Consider the following 21,992-nt stretch of genomic DNA (forward strand, 5'->3'; position numbering starts at 1 on the left):
AAAACACTAAATCAAGTTTGATGAACAATTCATGAGCGATACCTTTTAATAAGTGTGTTTTATGGGTAATTAGTATTTCTGCAACATTAAGCACAATCAATATCATGACTCTTCAGAATGTAAAAACGGAAGTTCCAAACCATAAAAGGTCATATCTTAAAAAGTGGTCCTTCTTCCCATCACAAGCATTTTGTTCTGATGTATATTCACTACAAGGTTAAAAGTTTCAAAATTACTGAAAAGAAATCTCCACTGTGGAAATTAGGGATGTTAAAATGCATTTATTTGCATAAACATGTACATTCTGAATGTGTAAACCTCTCCTGCCACGCTGCTGCCCCGATATAGGCTCCCTGTATGCTGCCGCATGTCCCCCCACCCCGTGCTGCAAGCAGCTTGGTGGGAGCCAGTATATGCCTTAAAGATGGCCCCCCTCTGTCTATGAGGCAGCAGAGGTAATCGCATGTGTTACTTGTAACTCTACCAAGTACAATTTTCTCCAGACAGAAATGTTAGTATTTCAAGTGGATGTTTTCCCTTTAATTCTAGCCAAGAACTGTATAAACTTTCACATTTTAGAATGAATTTGTCTATTGTCAGACAGCAAGCCAAAGCAGGACCGCCAGATGCTTTTGAACATAACCCCAAATCTTTTTTACTTAAATAAATAAAATAAAAATAAAGAATAAATTATAAACTAATGTTTTCTTCTCTGGAGTTTGTACCTTAATCACGAAAGTAGTACACTGACCAAAAAAAATGACTTACCTTGATTTATAATGTTCTAAAACACTAAAACATTCTTTAGTTCTAGACTTGAAATATGACCTATGTTGGGGGACTTATGCTCATACAGAGCCCCACTAAAAATCAATGGGACTGCGCATGGGCATCTGGGTCTTCCTGTATGAAGCCAAGTGCAGGAGCACAACCAAATGAACACTTCTCATAATTTGTATTAAATAGCCACTAGTTAAATTTAACTAAAATATCTGCAGGTTTTCTTGGATAGCAGTCCTTTAAAGTTATTAAAGCACTATAATTTCATTATATAATTGCATAAGAGACACACAAAAACAGCACAAGGATTTCACCACACAGAAAATGACACACCACTGTCTTTGAAACAAGACTGATAAAATATTTCTTTCTATCAACTCAGAGACAAGGACTCCTCTTTCCATCCTGTCTTCAAACTATTACTTCAGACTGGAAACAGTAGGAAAGCACTTTAACCTCTGTGGACACACAGTTACAGCCTTGGAAGTTGCCATACTTGAGCAAAAAAGCTTCAAAAACAATGCAGCATGAAACTGCTGAGCTGAATTTCAAATGCAAACTTGACACCATCAGACTGGGTCTGAATAGGGACTGGGAATGGCTAGCTCATTACATTAAGTAATTTTTCCACTTTCGGTATTCTCACCTTATAATCAACTGTTGGAAGTGGGCCATATCCACCCTGATTGACTCAGCCTAATCAGCACTGATGTAACACTCCCATCTAGGTTTGTATGCATGTATGCCAGTGGAAGTTTTCAATCCACATATCTGATGAAGTGAGCTGCAGCCCACAAAAGCTTATGCTCTAATAAACTTGTTAATCTTTAAGATTCCTCATAGCAGGGCTATCGTTAGGATTTATGGTGTCCTCCACAGTACTAATTAAACTAATACCCCTATGCCCAATGGCAGCCCAGGGCAGGGGAATGATGATTTTTTTTAGAGATGTTGCTCTTTTTAATCTTCAGCAACATACTAATGAAATATTTTAAAGCAAATTTTAAATAAGGTGGTGTAGACTAACACAGTAAATTCAGAAACCAACAGTATATACCTGGGGTTAGCAAATGCCTGTTAAATGGCTTCATTATTGCTTGAAAGCCTCTTTGACAAGTTCAAAGTTCTGCTAATAGGTCTGGCAGGCTAGGTCTCTTTTAAGTTAACTAGATCCTCTTCGGAAGAAGCCGAACCACAGATAGGGTGGGTAAAAAACAATGGTTTAAAAAAATAAAAATAAAAAAGCGGATTTTTTAAATTTAAATCTGATTTTTAATTAAATGCTTTTTGAGAAAAAAATATGTAAAGACAGTTTGAATTAAGATAGATTTTTGAGCTATGATGTATCATGGAATAGCAATTATAAATTCCAATTCATGTAATGTTTAAGAGAAGTTTTGAAAATGAGTTCCAATAGTTCATGGATTAGGGACCTAATCTTATGGAGTCCCAAAGTCTTCTGTATAGAAAGATTAACCTAAATAATCTAGCTACCCAATGGGATTCATTGCTGAGTCTAGAAGATAACATCAGAAATGCTTAGTTCTGCCGTTCTTAAACTGTGCATTTGTATCTCCAGAGCTAACATGCTTGTTAATAGCAAAAATGTTTTTAAATAAATCAATTATACAAAAAGGTGAGAAAAAACAGAACTCTACCCTATTGTCCTTCTGCAAATTTGTATATACAGAGCCAATTCCCTACCTCTCTCTAAAAGTGCAGTTTCAGAAAGCACAATGAATAGAAGCCAACATTTTAAGTTCGTGTTGACCAGTCAATTTAATTTTGTTTAAAAATATTTCAATTATTTTAGTTAAAAACTATTGTAAAAGACTCAAATGTTTAACTAAATTCAGACATTCATATGCTTGTTTTGTTAAAATATGTTTGCTTTAAAAAAATCCAGCATATATAACATTGTTGTATTTAACTAAAATAGCAATTTAAATGTCTGTCTGGTGATAGTCTCCTTCTAATACAACATGGCAAGAAAATCCTCCAAACTGAATTGGAGATATTTATGAAGTCACTGGGAGGTGAACTATCCGCTTCGATTACCTTTGGTAAATGAAATAACCAATCATTCATTTTCCGCTATAGCTGTAAAAGTAATCTGAAAAGTTTTCAAAATAAAGCACTGTAAAAAATGTATAGAGTGTACCTTCTAAAAACGAAATCTATATCTATCCCTGAGTTGTGAAGAATATGTATTAAGGTTATGATAACCAGCAAGAAAACACTTTTATGTAGAAAATCATGATTAAAACGAGTCTTCCTAATTAGTGATTTAAATCATTTAAATCAATTTGATTTAAATAAAAAACTACCCTGACCACAGAACATGGGTAGGAAGAGGCAGGTGATTAGACATTAAGACCCAGTGGTGCCCCAAATTTTTGGGTGTCTTATGCAGTTGTATATTCTGCATGTAACGACAGCTCTGCCTCACTATGAATGGAAGGGCAGTACTAGAGATATAGCAACACATTAACTATGGGTGTGAAGAACAAGTTACCCTCTCCAAGTCAGATATTATCCTTACATCCAAAGGAACCTACTATACCAAGAAAATATCCCAGTAGTTGAAACATAGCAATTCAGAAGCTTCAGTCAAATTTAGGAAAGGTCCTAATGCTCCTAATGCAAAAGGCAGAAATGGAGTATTCCATTGGCAGAATTATTCACTTATTTCAGAAATGTACTAGCCAGCCAGAGGTCAGGAGTTAAGTCCACAGTAACAGAATAGTCAACTGAACACTGTAGCTGTATCTTTGTAACAAAAAGCATACTGCAACTGCACGAAGTGTGTGCACATAATCTTTGGCCCACACACACCCAGCAAAAACAACATCACCCGCAGCATAAAAACGGAGTCTTTTGTTTATTAAGTACCTCCTCTTGGCAGCTTATGAAACACTCTTTTGAATACTTCAACATTAACAGTTCTGAAAAAAATGGGTCAATTTATGAAACTTTAAAAAAACCTTAAACCAGATTTAAATGTTACAAGCAATATCTTGCTTCCTGCAAAATGACTATATTACAAGGAGCATCAAACAAATACACAATCGCTCTGCATGTTTTTAAGACGGTACCAGAAACAGTACCCAATGTATAGATTGGCATGTAACAGACTGTGCTTTCCAGTGTTAGGTTAAAACTGATGTACCATAAAAGCAAAACCAAAACAGAGTGTATTTGATTGTTTTTGGAAAAGCATACACCAATAGGGTTGCTAGATGGTTTCAACAAAAAAAACTGCACACACTTGACATTACATCACAATCTACATTACATCTTATTTAGAAAATACCGGACATTTATATTTTCTCAATTTGTTTCCCAAACATAGAGCTTAAATACTGGACTGTCTGGTTTTGAACTGGACATCTGGCAAACCTATACACCAAAAACACAAACATTTTAAATAGAAACTCAAGTTTCCTCTCGCTCATTTCTGGAGGCAAGAGTTTACAGAAGAGTCTTTGGTTTTATTTAATTTATTTATTTATGGAAAGGTGATGGTATGGGAACCAACTTTTACTACTAAAAATGAGCAATAAAACTTTCATAAAATTGAAAAATCAAAAATCAGAAAAATAAGCTAGTTATTTAAAAAAATCAAAAGAATAAATTATTTTTATGTTCTCATTTAAGCTAGTATTTTAGGATTAAGCTACTGACTTAAATGAGAACATAAAAATCTTCATTGTCTTAGCTTTTGGTTAAAAATCCACATTCATGTCTCACACATTGGCTCTAAATAAAATTAAACATTCAGGAAAGAAAGAAAAATAAAAATGGATTTACAGAACATTTTTATAGAATAATTCTTTTTTATTTTAGTCTTTTCTACTATATGATCTACCCATTTATTCAACAAAACTGCCACACAGATATACTTGTCTGATTACATTGGTACAGATGCTTGTTTTTGACACTTTCAGAGTATACTTAAGAAGGTATATGTTATAAGGCCAACAATGGGTATATGTGTTCAAATACAAGCACTATCCAGAACAAAGACTGACGAAATAGCCTGTTGGTATGCTCTTCTGGCATCTCACCTGTAGAACAAAAATGTAAATACACACTTTTTCCAATGCAGCCATAGCTTGCAGCCATTTTTTAAAATGTCAGGATTATCAGGTATCCTCATTAAAAGGCTCTTGGATTACTTTCTATAGATTACAAAATGGTATTAATTAGACAGGGTCTGAGTTCATACGGGTTGGTCCTCCCTGGTCTGGCACCCTTAGGTCCTGACTGATCCCGGATGAAGGATTTGACCGGACAAGGGGAGGTCAATTATGGACCTCTGCCACTGTCCCTCCGTCCCCCCCCGGCTCAGCCGCTGGCCTCTCAGCCAGCTCCCCACCTTCTGCTGACCCCACTGCTCTGCCAACCCACTAGGCAGCCATCGCTGCCATGGCTCCGCTGGGCAGCCTGACACTGGGCTGGGGCTCTGGGAAGCTACGTACACCGGGGCTTCCTGAACAGCCCCACATGCTGTGTTGAGGCTTCCTGAGCATCCATGCATTAGCCATAGCAAAATATATTCTATTTTATCTAATACTAGGTATTTATAAGTTACAGAATACTCAAAGAACATTCCATTCTTAATTCCAGAATACGTTCTCCATTCCAACAACAAGCCGTTCACATTTTTAAGATACCAAAAAGTGGTAAACAACTACTTTTAAAAGATGTTATTACTTGGCGGCCAGCTGTCTATAGCAGAAGGGTATTGACACATTCTCCAGTTCAGCATACAATATATGGTCAAACTCTTCACCAAACATACCTGTGCAGGATTGCCATTGTAAAGAGGACATCTAATAGAACTACCTTTAATAGCACTAATGAGCATTTGCACTAATTAAGGTTTCCAACTCTGATTGAAGCTATTCCAGGAGAATTTGTCCCCCAACATGATACAATGTCATTTCCTTAAAGAATCCTATTAAAATGTCTAGTCACCGGGAGGTTATGCCAATTCCAGGAGACTGGCATTCAATTCTGGAGGCTTAGCTACCCTATGAGTACATCTTTTTAAATGCCCATCACTGGAGATTTTTAAAAACAGGTTGGTCTAACGCGGTCAGGAAAGGTTTACTTTGTCTAGCCCTCTGTGTGCTGAGGCAGAGCTATCTGACCTCCCGAGTCTCCCCCCAACCCTTGATTCTATAACTGCCACTGCATCTACCATACCAATACATTTTGGAACTGGTGAAGTGTAGTCATCAGTAACGATTACCACTAGAAAATGTGTAAATACATTAACAGTGACAACGAAGATAACGAGTGAAGAAAATTGTTTCTACTCCACCCATGTAATTCCTTGTTTAAAAACACAAAATCCTACTTTTCAAAATAAAATCCTCCTCCATTTGCTTGCTAGAAATAAGTTCTCACTTTAAAGAAGACACTCCTAACAACTGACAGCGTTCACTATATTCTTCGAAGACCTCAGATAAAGCTTATTGAGATCTCTCTCACTTGACAGGTGCAGGCTAAACACTGCATTGATAAATCCTGTAAGAACCTATCAACTTCTGTCATCCACAATGAAATAACAATACAGCTAAGGGTCCAGTCAACTCTTATAGCTACAGAACTTGACTGTCATTTAAACTTACATCAGAATGAAAATATTGTGTACACAAAAAATCCAAACAGCATAGATATGCATCGCATGGCTCCAAGTCCTGCCAATTTTTTCTGTCATAGATCTACAATCGTATCTACCAGTCAACACCTAAATCACTACCCAAAGCCAGGTTGGTAGCCCAACAGAGAAGAACTATCTATTAACACACTGAAGACTACTAACGTAAATGAATCACAAAAGCTAAAAGCACTGGAAGTGCAGAAAGCTCATTTTTAGTAATAGTCAACTGATGATCCGAGAGAAATGCTTGCTGACAATTAAGGAGAGATGACCATTTCAGCTCTTTTAGATATAGGACTGTTATGATGGCGTGAAACACAGGGGAGAAGTTACATGAAGAGACATGACCTTCAAAAACAAAGATTCCAACTTAGGGTATGTCTAGACTACATGCCTCTGTCGCCAGAGGCATGTAGATTAGGCTACCCGACATAGTAAAATGAAGCGGCGATTTAAATAATCTCCGCTTCATTTAAATTTACATGGCTGCCGCGCTGAGCCGACAAACAGCTGATCAGCTGTTTGTCGGCTCAGCGCGATAGTCTGGACGCGCGGGTGTCGTCAAAGGTATTTGTCGACCACCCAGGTAAACCTTCTGGGATGCCTAATCTACATGCCTCTGGCGACAGAGGCATGTAGTCTAGACGTACCCTTAGACTGTTAATTGAGTTCATGAACCATGAAGTGGAGTTTAGACTTACAGTTGTGTGCTAGGGAATCTTCAGATATGATTGCACAGCAACCTAAAACTAGGAATTCCAAATTCAATTGTAACTGACAAAAATTAAGTCAGAAGTCTGGCAAGGAGCTGTTTGCCAAAGGCAGTATTTAGTTGCAGATCATCATGTTTTAATGATTATATTAAGGATGTTAAGAGGCGGGTCACTGGTTAATTGTGTAGTTGATAGAATTTATATTCATTACACGATTAGTCAATACAATTTGTATCAACCATGCGATTAGCTGATAAGGGAAGGCACTCAGTCCCGGTTCAACACAGTCCAGGAGCTTTTGCAGCTTAAATGTAGCAGAAGTTGGGCGCACAGGCAGCCTGACTCATACTACATTTAAACTGCAGAGCCACAGCGGGGTTAGGTCCCTGACCCGCACGAGCCAGGACTGAGCTGGGTCTAGCAAGCCCTGACCGCCCTCTGCTTATATATTTTAAACAAAAGTGCTGCATACACCTAACAAAATGGTTTATTAGGTGATGAGCTGATTAGGGGAGGGAGAGGGGAGTCCGAGTTCCCCACGGACAAAGGCTGGTATAGGCAGCAGCGCGGGATGTGGGGAGGTACCACCAGTTCCTGGCCTGCTCCCCCTGCTGCTTCTGAAGGAGGTGGCAAAGGGGGGCAGGCAGGTTCGCAGAGTCAGCACACGTGAAGAGTCACTTAAAAGCAGGCTCCCCACACCTATCAGCTCCTCCCTGCCCCCATCACCCTTCATGCTGCTGCTTCTCTAACAGAGGCAACAGGGGAGAGAGGGGGGAAGGGAGCAGGGTAGGTGGATCCAGTTCTCATGGAGATCTGGTGCCTAATGAGTACTGCCTCCCGCCTCCTGCTTCGGATACAGAGGCAGCAAGTGGGGTGGGAGGAATGCATGTACTGTAGTAGACAGGATTAGCCGATAAGCCCAGGCTTACTGGTTTATCATGTGGTTGTCTACACGTTGACATCCCTAATAACCGTGCTACAGAACCATGTTTTTACTTCAGGGACAGCAAGTTACTGTCTAGGAGTGCCGAAATGGGAAAATTATGAATGGAAGCTTCCCTCAAAGAAAATCAATGAAAACATTCTCATTGATTCCAGTGGCGCTAGGCTTTTAACCAGTGAGTTCAATCTCTGGCCAAAAGAGTCAAATCGCTTCTTGTCCAAAAAGGAGAGGGAACTAAGATATGAAGCTCATCTACTTCATTCTGAATATTAAAAACCCAAGCCACCTCCTTTGCCTTCTTGGGTGTCACAAGGCTCAGCTGCAAAGCTCTCCATCTTTCTCGAGCTACTAAAATGAAGTTATGCTTTGGAGATAACTTTTCTATTTTTGTTGTATTGCTAGAAATTTGTAAGGCAATCTACAAAACAAAAATATTCTAAAATTGAAATGCATATTAAATTAAATGCAAAAATGAATTGATTATAATATGAATTTTCTTATGTAAAAAACAAAACCTTAATTTTAAGATTACTTGAGGTTTCTCCAGAATTTCCCATTTGCAATGGAGAGTTGCAGAAACCAGGGCACCTTATCAGAGAAGCTGAGTCCAGATTGTCCCAGGGACAAAGGACTTAGATAAAATAGAAAGATATCTTGTTCAACCTGCAGAAGAACTCCTATTTTTATACAGTTTATACAAAGAACAAAAGACAGTCGTTTTAAGACGCTCTGGAAAAAATATCAAAATATTCTCTTTGAAGCAGATCTGGATTTAAAAAATACATTTCGATGTTCTACTGAACAGGTTCTGGAAACGGCACTATAAGAAGGGAGAATAATCTTTAATACAGCAACACACAAGAGATTAAATTAAACATTATTCCATTAGAACATAAACTGTGTGAATGTTGAAAAAAATGCATCGTAAAAGCAGATATTCACTCACCTCATACATGTTTCCAGTACCAGTTTCCTTAGAAACAACATCATGTAGTCATCCTACACCAAATCTGAACCATTCTCTCTCATCATCTCTTGTGTGATAATCCATCCTACGCTAAACACAATTTCAGTCTCTTTCCCCCTCTCCCATCAGCTCCTACACAATTCTTTCAATGCTAAAACATGCATGGGACACAGCATTCCATAAATCAGCTCCTGACTGATGATAACCCTGAAACTATACCCACAATATACACTTTTATGCCACACACTTACCAAATTGCAACTTCCCCACAAATATCCTCCCAAATATTATGTAGTCATATAGATTTGTCCTAAACCAAACCCAAGATATAGTTTTTGCTTATGAAATAAACTAGATCTTTAAAAATCCAAGTATAGAAAAGGTAGATTGAAATTTAACATGAGCAAATAAAAAGCAAAACTGACTATAGCAAACCAAAAAATGAGGACCCCTCTGCACCAAGACCACAGACAAAAGCTTAAGCAAGTGCTAAAAAGGAACAGAAACCAAAAAGAATAAGATACCATGGATCAGACTTATAAAAGAATGAATAAACTAGAACAGAGTACAGCAGCCTATGGTGAGAATGAAAATGATCATGATCATCGCTGCAGAGAAGAAAAATGTGTGCAGGAACAGACAGTTCTATGAAATATGAATTCTTTATTTTAAACAGCTTTCCTCTTTTTCACCCTTACCATCTCACTCCTGATCCAAATCAATGTCTATCATATCATGGAAATAACTCACCTTCAAAATGAAGCACTCTATCAATTTTAGATCATTAAAACATCAAAACACATTTATGGCTGCAAAATCTGCTACCAACTACAATCCACCTAACCTGGAATTTAGGTCAGATACTTACAATTTAAATTACTTATTCCTCTATATCTGCCTGAGTACTCTCCAAAAATGTGAACTGAAAGTTCCTTTGCTGTAACCTGATGAATGTTGGAAGTGAATCTTATCAACCTTTAGCGAAAAAGCTTCTACTCTTTGAAGAAGAACCTAACTAAGTGAGGCTGACTATTTCAATGTCTTTTCTTACATTTCCTTCAAAGTAAATGTTGGATATTTCAGATTCTATTCTATTTCAACCAGACCACGCTACAATAACACATTAAAAATGTCACATTTAAGGTTGCCCAGGCAGTATGTTACAGCCTTCAGTTATGGGATTACATAAATGCCATTCTGTCCATAGGAATGAACTAGAGTTACACCGTTAAAGACTCTGTTTCATTTTAATGTAATTTTCTAGATTAAAAAAAAAAAAAGCAAACTGAAAAAGAATAAAAGAAAAAGCCATTTGTAATCATACTGATCCCCACATAGGTTATCAACAGAGCTGAACTTTTAGAGCTACAATATAGGCCTGTCACTTAATAAAATCCTAGGGTTGGAAGACACCTCAGGAGGTCATTGAGTCCAACCCCCTGCCCAAAGCAGGACTAATCTCAACTAAAATATCTTTGTCAAGCCAGGACTTACAAACCTCAAGAGATGGAAATTCCACCACCTCCCTAGGTAACCCATTCCAGTGCTTCACCACTATCCTAGTGAAATACTTTTCCTACTATCCAAGCTGAGACCAGTGCTCCTAATTCTGTTATCTGTCACTACTGAGAATAGACTCTCCATTCTCTTTGGAACCCCTTCCTTCAGGTAGTGAAGGCTGCTATCAAATCCCCCCTTACTCTTCTGTTGACTAAATAAGACCAAATCCTCATAAATCTCACCTCATAAATCACGTGCTCCAGCCCCCTAATCCACTGGTTCCCAACTGCAGGGCCGCGAACCGCTAGCTGCCGGGCTATGGCACACAGTCAGGCCATGCCTATGCCTTGACATGTCCAAACACAGGGAGGAAGAGGGGTGTATGTGCGAAGGATGAGAAGACAAGCAGGTTGGTCAGGCATGACTTGCCTTTGGTGAACCATGTTGACTATTCCCAATCACTTTCCTCTCTTCCAAGTGCTTCAAAATGGATTCCTGGAGAATCCCCTACATGATTGTTCCAGGGACTGAGGTACGGCTGACCAGCCCCTAGTTCTCTAGATTGTCCTTCTTCCCTTTTTTAAAGATGTGCACTACATTTGCCTTTTTCCAATCGTCTGGGATCTCTCCCGATTGCCAAGAGTTTTCAAACATAATTGCCAATGGCTCTGAAATCACATCAGCTAACTCCCTCAGCACCCTCAGATGTAATTTGCCCCCAGGAATTTGTATACCTCCAATTTTTCTAAATAGTTTTTAACCCTTCCCCCTAACACTCCCCCCCCCCCACTGTGGGCTGCCCACCTCTTCCCCATACTGTGTTGCCTAGTGCAGTAGTGTGGGAGTTAATCTTGTCTGTGATCAGACAAGAGGCAAAGTATTGAGTACTTCAGTTTTTCCCACATTATCTGTTACTAGGTTACCTCCCTCATACAGTAAGGGCCCTACACCATTCCTGATCACCCTCTTATTACTAACATGCCTGTAGAAACCTCTAATTACCCTTCTCATCCCTTGCTAACTGCAATTCAACTTGCACTTTGGCCTTCCTGATTACATCCCAACTCGCTCAGGCAATATATTTACACTCCTCCCTAGTCATCTGTCCAAGTTTCCACATGAATGGCCCTCCTTCACCTCAGTGGACTGCAGCAGCCCATGGCTCACTGGGGTACCACCTGTGGCCCCGTGTCTCCCTCCCCCACATGTTCCCTTTCTCCCCAATGCACCTCTCTCACACTAGGTCGCTGAAGACCCGCACTTACTTGCTCCTCCTACCCAGCAGTTTCAGAGCAAAAATAACTGATTCGCAGTGTTCCAGCTCTGGGAAGAAGGAAGAGAAGAGGGGATGGGGCACAAATCAGACAATTCACAGCTCTTCCTAAAGTACTGGGAGGAAGTGCATAGTCTGGTGTCCCAGTGTGCAAAGGGAAGGACGGCAGCCAGTGAATCCATGTGTAGCAAGTGTAGCCCCAGTGGGCCATTTGCAGCCCATGCACCACAGGCTGTCCACCACTGATCTAAATGCCGACTCTTACAACAGCTTCTCAACTGTTCTACATATGTATTTCAGGGGATATGGGGAGGTAAAATCTGTTTCTTGTTTCAACTATTGTATTGGCCTGACCTCATTTTAAAGATCAGAATTTCCATGTGGGGATAATAATTCTCCAAGAGTTCCTGATCACATTAGCTCTGTGCAATGTTTGCTTGATTAAAATATAATCAACCAGAGGTCCAGAAAAAGCTGCTTTAAAATTTAATATCCAGATGTTTCTCTCTACTGACTAATTTGCCTAATCCTGCAAAGATTTATGCTCATGAATAACCATACTAACTTCAGGTGGGTGGCTCCTGGATATAAAGTTACATGCATAGTTGCAGGATCTGACCCTATGAGGGAAAAACAAAAGAACATTGTGTTTTTCAAAAAAGAGCTATGTGTTTTAATCAACACACTTGATGAGAAGCCCGTGAAATTCTGAAAATTAAAATTCGCACTACCTGGTAGGGATGTAATCGTGTAGTTGATTAATCGATAAGCAAAAGCTTATAGGTTAATGCTATAGACTACACACATTTCTCCCCTCCTCCCCGGCCACTAGTACATTTTTTAGCAGGCTGACCAGCAGCCTGGCTCAGTTTCAGCTCACACCGCGTCTGGGACCTACTGTCGCAATGGCTCTGCATTGAAAGTGTATTAGGAGTCGGGCGGGCAGGCAGCCCAGCTCAGTGCCGGTTCACACTGGATCTGGGATCTCAGACCCCCTCCCAGGCAGAGGCTACTGCCACCCCACACTGCTGCCTCTTTATCAGAGGCAGAAGCACAGAGTTACAAGCAGCTGGTTCGCAAGAGGAGCTGGTTTTTCAACTGGCTCCCCTTGCGGACTAGCTCCTGCTTGACACCCCGTGCTGCTGCCACCTCTGGCCCCGGGGACTACAGAATAGTTGACTAACTGAAAAAAATTCATAAGGTTACTCAACTATTCAATTCACCGATATTTAACATCCCTACTTCCTGGCCTAATCAGCTGACAGCATCTGGTACCTCGCTGTAAAATAATTGTGCCACTATCAATAATACGTTCCAGTGACAAACTAAACCAGTTCCCCTTTTCTTCTAATACCAGTTTAATTATTAAACTTCACTGTTGAATAGTTAAACACAAGGTGTATTGTTCACAGTGTACAGGTATTCTTCTGTGGTTAATCAATATTAGAACAGAACGGAAACTGGTTAACTCTAGAATGGGGAAAAAAACCTGATCAATTAATATTTTAATAGCAAAGTTGTCCATTTCTTACAGCTTTTCATGGAGAAAAGTAGATTTTTAATATATGCATTTTGCAACTCAGTCAAATATGCAATTTTTTGTGACTTATTTGATGATTAAATGTTAGCTCAGTACTAAGAAGTTCCCAAAATAATTAACCAACTGGGTCCTTTATCTATCCAATTAAGGGTGTTGTTTTCCATTAATCTTATGAGTACATATGTGCTATATTCACACACATTTACTAATAGCAAAACTTGTAGAGATTTCACAGAAAGTTGTAAGATACAACAGATTTCAAAGAAGATGAATTTCTCCAGTGTACAGCGGCTTAAGAAATATGAACACGAAGTACTGTGCTAAGGGAGAACACCTCAACACTCCATAGACAGAGCAATAAAATGATAATTACTGCTAAAAAAAACTTCAGAAAAATAAGCTGAATAGGAAAATATATTTGCTCATTGCTCAGACCTGCCCTTTTGAATGTGTAACTGAAAACTGCCTTGAAGTGATTTAATTTCTTTTGCTAGAATTATGACTCAATTCAAAATTTAGTTTCCTGATTATTAATAGGAGAAAGTGAGTTGCTTATTGAGAGCCTGACCCTCCACACACAAATACTTATGTTGCTGTCAAAGTTCTTACTGGCATCAATGGCAACAGAATTGTGCCTCTGACTGCACAAAATTCACATGCATCTTCCTATGTCTGAACTGGTAGCAAATTCTGAAATATTCCCTTTCACCAAAAATCAGAGGCTTGATCTTAGAACAGTAAGTGTGGTTTAAAAACCATTGAATAATTCCATCAGATAGCAGTCCTTGACAGATTAGATTCATGATAATGTGATAAGTAAATGTGAGAAGGGCTTAGCTAATCATCATACCCACACAAATGTACTTTGGCCAAGAAAGGCAAGGTTCCAGTCAAGCACTTCAGCTTGATGACATGGAGCAGTGCGGAAGACGTTTTTTCCACAGCAGCAGGTAAAGAATGGTTGGCAAGGATACCATGCCAAAAACAGGACATAACAGATAATTATAATGCTTTCTGATGATTAGCTGAAAGCTTAATGCAGCATTAGACCATGCGAAACTCACAAGTCGCAAGTTGGATGTCATCCCCAGCATGGATAGGAGCATCATCTGTGAGCCTTATGCTACTGTCAGTGCCCCACAATGCCCCACTGCCCTCAGTGCAAGGGCTCCAGGTGAGGACATGCACCACCGGCAGAAGGAGTGCGGTGTGGACAACAACCGCTAACTGCCCTGGCTGTAGGTTGACCTAAATTAAGTTGATATAATTCTGTAGTGTAGACAAGCTTTTACACAGGTCAGTACCCAATGGTTCAAGAGAAAAGAAAACAATAACCAAATATACTAACTGTACATTGTCAAATACAGTTGCGGCAGGGGAAAATCCTTCATAGCCCTTGTGGTAATGCTCAATTACTAAACATTCACCAAATATTAACTTTGATCATAGTTCTCTGAACCCCAACCTGATTTGGAATTTGAATGCTGCAAAGATATCAAGACAATTTAGGACTTCACTCTACTTTAGTTAATTTGGATACAGTGAAAGATGTTAATTTAAAACTACTCTATAGTTTTAAATTAAGTACACAAAAGTAAATTAACAAAATGGCGTGAATTCAGTTAATTATGCAAATAGTAATTGGAGTTACTCCAGTAAATCCTAGCACCCTTCTGAAAACAAAAGTTTGTTCAATTACACATGCTCTGGAAAGTTAAACCTAGACTGTCATGATAATACAAGTACTATTAAGATCTTAATACTTGATTCCAAGTGAAAAAAGAAGATAAATGGGCAGTATCTTAATTTTTTTCATACTAACTGTAAAAGTATGTAAAAGAATCACACCAGACTTGTGGCTAATTAATCTGAGCCTCACAAGAAATTTTAAAAACCCTGAAAATGTATCACCTTACACAGAGAGCATAAAGTCCAGTCTGAGGAGCAATTCCTAGAATACAAGGTACATCCACTTGATGACTCCATTGATAATCACATTAGGATAGCTTTTAATAATACACATTTGTAATAGAAGAGAGTCAAAAACATTTTTGTTCAGTTAGCACAAGTGCTTGTACAGAAGCCACCTTAACTAGACAAGTCCACACTCCCACTCTTCTCTGTAACAAATTTAAAGCATGGTATTTATGAGCCAACACAAAGATCTAAAATATTCAAAATCAAACAGGACGATTAAACAAAATCAAACACAACATACAGCTCAATACCCATGCCATATATGGTTGTAAGAAAAATTCCAAAAAATTTCTCATAAAAAGTCCGCTCTCATATATACAAAGAACAATAGTGTCTTAGCAAGTGAAATAAAAAAATAAATTTGAGAAATTCTGTAATGCAGCTGCTCTGGGTGTTGACATTGAACTATTGCATATCGCAAGGACAGCCTACACACTTCCAATCCATTACAACTATGTGCACATAAATACACCCCATTCTACTTCTTCCATTTGAAAGCCTAAGGAAGGGCAGTATTCCCAGCCAGTGCTTTGATGCCTAGGTTCACTGACCTGCTGGTATACAATGCACCATCTTGCATATTTATTTCCAGCTTGCCATAAATTGTTTTAAAAATTGTAATTGCCATCTCATTCCCTACAGCTGGGCACAGTAACGGGACTGGCAAAAGATCTGCCATCCCAGGAAGTGGAGGAGGGACAGGGGTTATGGAGTGCCTCACACAAACTCACAGATGAAGGCAGGAAAGGTCTTTCAATCTTTCCCCAGCATCAGCACAGAACTGGCAAATGGAGAATGTTAGAGGGGTCAAAGCAGATGAGACAAAAAGTTGTAGCAGTTACACAGATATAAACAGAGGCAGAAGGTGACAGCTAGGGCTAGTCCATCGACTAATCAATTATTTGAATAAACTAAATTTAACGTCCCTAATTTATATCTGCCGAAGTTCACTTTCACTTACTTTCAGCAAGGTAATAGATTTGGTGGTTAGAACAGGAGCGTGGAGACTAGGGATATTAGATAGATTAATTTAATAATCGTGTAACCATGCTATATCTTAGCGGTTACACAATTATTCAATGGTCCCTAGGGGCAGGGTTGGTAGCCAACACACTGCTGCCTCTATCAGAGGCGGCAGCAGCAACCTCTGACTGCAGGGGACCCGACTCCCATGGGCACTGGCTCCCACCTTCCCCTCCCTTGCTGCCTCTGATACAGAGGTAGCAAGGGGAGAGGGAATGCATGTAGTCATTTGGATTCAGAGATAAGACCAGGCTTATTAATTGTTTACACAACTATACACTAACATCCTTCTGTGAAATACCAACATCAATGAAGTCAATAGTAAAAAGAATCATTAACTTCAGTGCAGTCAAGACTTCACCCCTTAGTTTATCGGAAATGTAGGCAATAGAAATAACATATGATCTTGAGCAAAACACTTAACACCTCTATATCTGAATTTCAGATCTGTAAAACTGTGATATATTTACTATCTTTATAGAAAGAACAAGCAGTCCTGTAGCACCTTAGACAGTAACTATATATATATATCATGAACTTTCATGGGCACAATCCACTTCTTCAGATAAGAACAGCCATACTGGGTCAGACCAAAGGTCCATCTAGCCCGCTATCCTGTCTGCCAACAGTGGCCAATGCCAGATGCTCCAGAGGGAGCGAACACAATAGGTAATGATCATGTGATCCCTCTCCTATCATCCATTTCCAGACGAACAGAGGCTAGGGATACCATTCCTACCCATCTTGGCTAATAGCCATTTATGGACTTAACCACCATGAATTTATTTGAACCCTGTTAAAGTCCTAGTCTTCCCAACATCCTCTGGCAAGGAGTTCCACAGGTTGACTGTGTGCTGCATGAAGAAAAACTTTCTTTGGCTTGTTTTAAACATGCTACCTATTAAATTCATTTTGTGACCAAAAATAAAGAATCCAAAAAGAAAACCCTTTATGAAAATAATTGTTGGTGAATTTTAAATCTATTAGTATTTCCAAATATAAATCAGAGACTTTTAGAGTATGGGGTTGGGGATTAGGAATTAAGGCTATTTTGTGTCAAGAGACTAAACTGACATTGGGATGAAATTCAGTTCAAGTGTTGTGCAGAGTACATGGGGCCTGAGTACAAAAGATGGGCATAAAGCAAAGAATGTGATATTGTATATGAGTTTAAAATTGGCCACCTCATTTCTTGGGCACGTGTGTCTTTCTGGGTGCATATTTATTATTGCTTATTAAGTACCATAATTGTACACAATATTTTATAAGAGACAGTAGCATGCCAAAGACAGCATTTCTCTGTCTGCTCTCACTGAACAGAAAAAAAAATATTGCATTCAAATGCATTCAGTCTGACACAGTTGGTGGAAGAATACTGCTGGCACCACAAGAATTTTTTAATAAATTGTTAACCTTTTGTTGTGGTAGATAATTCAGAGCATGTTTTAGAATAAAGTATATAAATTATGTTGGATTATTATGCCTGGGCTCTTCTTAAGATTTCTACATTTTCGCTTCACTATTCCACGCTGAATAGTACAGTTCTATTCAGGAAAGAATGTCATATGATACGGTTATGCTGGCTAACAACAGCATACCTATAACAAAGTGCTGTTCTGCCACACAGAATCTTATATTTGAAGCCTAGAAACCAAGCCAAGATTCCATTAATAAGAAAAATGCTTGTTAAGTATTTTTATATCCCTAGTGTTCTCTCTAATTCCAATCTCTCTGCCAACAAACAATAGCTTTATATTTAAAAACTGCTAAATTATTTTTCAAATTCAGAATCCTAAATCTACATGTTCTTGTACCTTTTAGGGAAGTAAGTGGTTAACCAGTTTACCAATTATCCAATAACCTTATTAGCCTGCTTACTCGGTAACTACTTAACCAGCCCAGCCAGCTAACCATGGCCATGCAGGCTGGAGAAGCCCCCGCCGATGGCATGGTGCTCTGACCAACAGGACCCCACCCACAGTGTGGTGGTTAACGAGCTAAACAATATAATTTTATTCATTTAACCAGCTATCTATTTTAATGGGTTTTAATAAACCATTTTGTTTTCAGAAAAAGTGTGAGAATGTGATTATCACTCTTTTATAACTATTTTTAATAGCACACAAGAAACACTTCAACAATTGATACAATTCAGAAGTTAATATTTCCTTAAACATGCAATAACTCATGAATGCAGAATCAAGAAAGTTCCAAGAAATCAGAAGTGCATCATTTCCCTCACAGAATACTAGAACTGGAAGGAACCTTGAGGGGTCATCAAGTCCAGTCCCCTGCCCTCACGTCAAGACCAAGTACCATCTAGATGCATGGTATCCAACCAGTTCTGCGAACCAGCCATACTCAACTAGCCAAATAGCCACACGCGGCTAGCAAGTTGGACATCATGGATCTAGTTCATCTTTGATAGACATCATCTATCTAACCTGCTCGTAAATATCTCCAGTGTTGAAGATTCTACAACCTCCCTAGGCAACTTATTCCAGTGTTTAACCACACTGACAGTTAGGAAGTTTGTCCTAATGTCCAACCTCAACTTCCCTTGCCACAAGCAATTTAAGCCCATTGCTTCTTATCCCATCATCACAGGTTAAGGAGAATAATTTTTCCTCCCTCCTCCTTGTAACGCCCTTTTAGGTATTTGAAAGCTGTTATCAAGTCCCCGCTCATTCTTTTCCAAGCTAAACAAATCCAATTATTTCATGTTTTCTAGACCTTTAAATCATTTTTGTTGCTCTTTTCTGGACCCCTTTCCAATTTCTCCACATCTTTCCTGTGAACTGTAGTACCAAGAGCTGGACACAATATACTACTTGAGGCCTAATAAGAGTAGAGAAGGAGAATTACTTCTTGTGTCTTGCTTACAATAGTGCTGTTAAGGCATCCCAGAATGATGTTTGCTGTTTTTGCAACAGCATCATACTGATAAGATTAGAAACAAGGCTGGAATACAGTATATTTAAAGATTACCTGCAACTTTCCTCCCTGAGGGAAGCAACAATCCTCTGAAGTAATGAACTTCAGACAAGTCCCCAAATACATCCACTAGCCACAACAGGTAGGGAAACATTTCAGAGGTAAATAAACAAACCTCTCTTTATGAGCTCAAAGCCTTCATTTTCCAAGGTGTGAAAACCCCAACCAAAGAAAACAAACATATTTGCCACCTATTGCTTTGACACTGCATCCACAGAACAGAAGGGTCTGCCCTGGATCAGACAGATCTCATCTATTAATCATTGAAACCAGGTAGAGGCAGTTTAAATTAATCTGCTGACTTTCTACCCAGAACAGTTTCACAATAAGAAAATTGGCATTCCTACTTTAAAAAAAAAAAGAAAAGTCAGTCACCATCATATACTTAAGCATCTTAATAAAAAAAGCAAGTGTGAAATTCAAAAATAACTTAAAATAGGTACATATTAACAGAAGATTCTAAGTAAACCCCTTTTAAAATTGGTGAGTATCATGCTATAGATCCAGGTTTATGCCCATACAAAGCAAAATGCGGTAAATTTCTACATATGTATGCTGCCAAAGGATGATGTGATAGTAAAATCTTCAATTTAATACTCTCTACCAGTTACTTCACATATCAGAACAAAGAGAAGCAAGGACTTCATGAAGAAATCATGAAAAGAAAAACAATTTGCACTAACCACATGCAAATACAATTAACTCTTAAAAATGGCACACAAAGGTCACCATAAGTCTTCTTACTACAGTTCATATTAATCATTCTCTTCACACATCCCCAAGTGGCAGTCAACCAAAGGAATAAAACAGTAATTACATTAGAAGAACCCCTACCCCCAAAAAACCAAACTTTCACTTACCTTTTATTGTGTATTTCAGATTTTCACAATATGCTTCCACTCTTCCTGAGAAAACAAATATTTTATTGGCTCTCAGTATGCTATCAATCAAATATATTGCTTAAGAAAACCTATGTGCTCTCTCCGTATTCCAGAACCAGCACAATTACCATACATTTCTCTCTAGATAGATAGATAGATAGATAGATAGAGTATGTATACAGACGGTATGTATGAGGGTAATTCCTTCGGTATCTGTAGGGTACAGAGTTTCCCCACTCTGTGTCGCTCTTTCTGTAGGAGTGCGCCAAAATGTATGTGCCTATAGCAGCGAGGTTATGTAACCCGTAGATACCGAAATGTCTCTTTCATTAAGCTAGTATACTTGCCCGGCCAAACGCTATGCTTTCCTTACAACTCTTCGCTGCGTTTCGTGGGAGCGGGCAGGATTCCCGAGTCCAACCCCTCTCTTTTGGGGACAGGGATGTCAGTGGGGAGCGCTCCAGGGCAGGTGGTCACGACGTACCGCGGGGAGCAGGTCGGGGGGCCACGGGAGGGAGGGGAGCAGGTCCGGGGGGCCACGGGAGGGAGGGGAGCAGGTCCGGGGGGCCACGGGAGGGAGGGGAGCAGGTCGGGGGGGCACGGGAGTGAGGGGAGCAGGTCGGGGGGCCACGGGAGTGAGGGGAGCAGGTCGGGGGGCCACGGGAGTGAGGGGAGCAGGTCGGGGGGGCACGGGCGGGAGGGGAGCAGGTCGGGGGGCCACGGGCGGGAGGGGAGCAGGTCGGGGGGCCACGGGCGGGAGGGGAGCAGGTCGGGGGGCCACGGGCGGGAGGGGAGCAGGTCGGGGGGCCACGGGCGGGAGGGGAGCAGGTCGGGGGGCCACGGGAGGGAGGGGAGCAGGTCGGGGGGCCACGGGAGGGAGGGGAGCAGGTCGGGGGGCCACGGGAGGGAGGGGAGCAGGTCGGGGGGGCACGGGCGGGAGGGGAGCAGGTCGGGGGGCCACGGGAGGGAGGGGAGCAGGTCGGGGGGCCACGGGCGGGAGGGGAGCAGGTCGGGGGGCCACGGGAGTGAGGGGAGCAGGTCGGGGGGCCACGGGAGTGAGGGGAGCAGGTCGGGGGGCCACGGGAGTGAGGGGAGCAGGGCGGGGGGCCACGGGCGGGAGGGGAGCAGGTCGGGGGCCCACGGGCGGGAGGGGAGCAGGGCGGGGGGCCACGGGCGGGAGGGGAGCAGGGCGGGGGCCACGGGAGTGAGGGGAGCAGGGCGGGGGCCCACGGGCGGGAGGGGAGCAGGTCGGGGGCCCACGGGCGGGAGGGGAGCAGGGCGGGGGGCCACGGGCGGGAGGGGAGCAGGTCGGGGGCCCACGGGCGGGAGGGGAGCAGGTCCCCGCGAGGCGGGGGAAGCGGTCCCCGAAGGCCACCCCGGGAGGGCTCCGGGGAGGAGAAGCGGGTCCCCGGGCGCCTGGGAGCAGGTCCCCGCGAGCGGGGATGGAGCTGCGCGCGGCCCCGCAGCCGCTCCCCCACCTGGCAGGACAATGGGGAGCCGGGGCGCTGCGCCAGCCCGTGTCCCCGCCCGTCCCGTCCCCCGCGGCGGGGAACGAACCGCCGCGCCCCCGGGAACCAGGATCTCACCCCTGCCGGCCCCGCCGGACCGCTACGGCGAGACGCGCAGCGCCCACCCCGCATGCCCGCGGCCCCTGCCTCCTCTGCGGCCAGCCCCGCAGCGCAACAACGCACCCGCCCATTGGGCGCCCCGGCCCCCAACAAGCGCCGCGC

The 21,992-nt window shown here is 41.3% G+C and overlaps 1 protein-coding gene across 5 annotated transcripts in view; it reads right to left on the reverse strand.

Moving 5' to 3' along the window:
- The window catches only part of HYCC2 (hyccin PI4KA lipid kinase complex subunit 2), a 77,287-nt gene that overhangs the window by 55,156 nt on the left and 139 nt on the right, over nucleotides 1-21,992 (reverse strand). For 3 of the 5 annotated variants that reach the window (XM_075934292.1, XM_075934293.1, XM_075934289.1), the window contains exons 1-2: nucleotides 21,849-21,979; nucleotides 20,242-20,286 (exon numbers count right to left, since the gene is read on the reverse strand). The gene's annotated coding sequence lies outside the window, so the exon portion shown is untranslated. Of the gene's footprint in view, nucleotides 1-20,241; nucleotides 20,287-21,848; nucleotides 21,990-21,992 lie in introns of those variants that run through there. The other 2 variants (XM_075934291.1, XM_075934290.1) reach the window with 2 other exon arrangements.

This window comes from Pelodiscus sinensis, chromosome 7, assembly GCF_049634645.1.
Source record: "Pelodiscus sinensis isolate JC-2024 chromosome 7, ASM4963464v1, whole genome shotgun sequence".
In the NCBI taxonomy this organism is placed as follows: Eukaryota; Metazoa; Chordata; order Testudines; family Trionychidae; genus Pelodiscus; species Pelodiscus sinensis.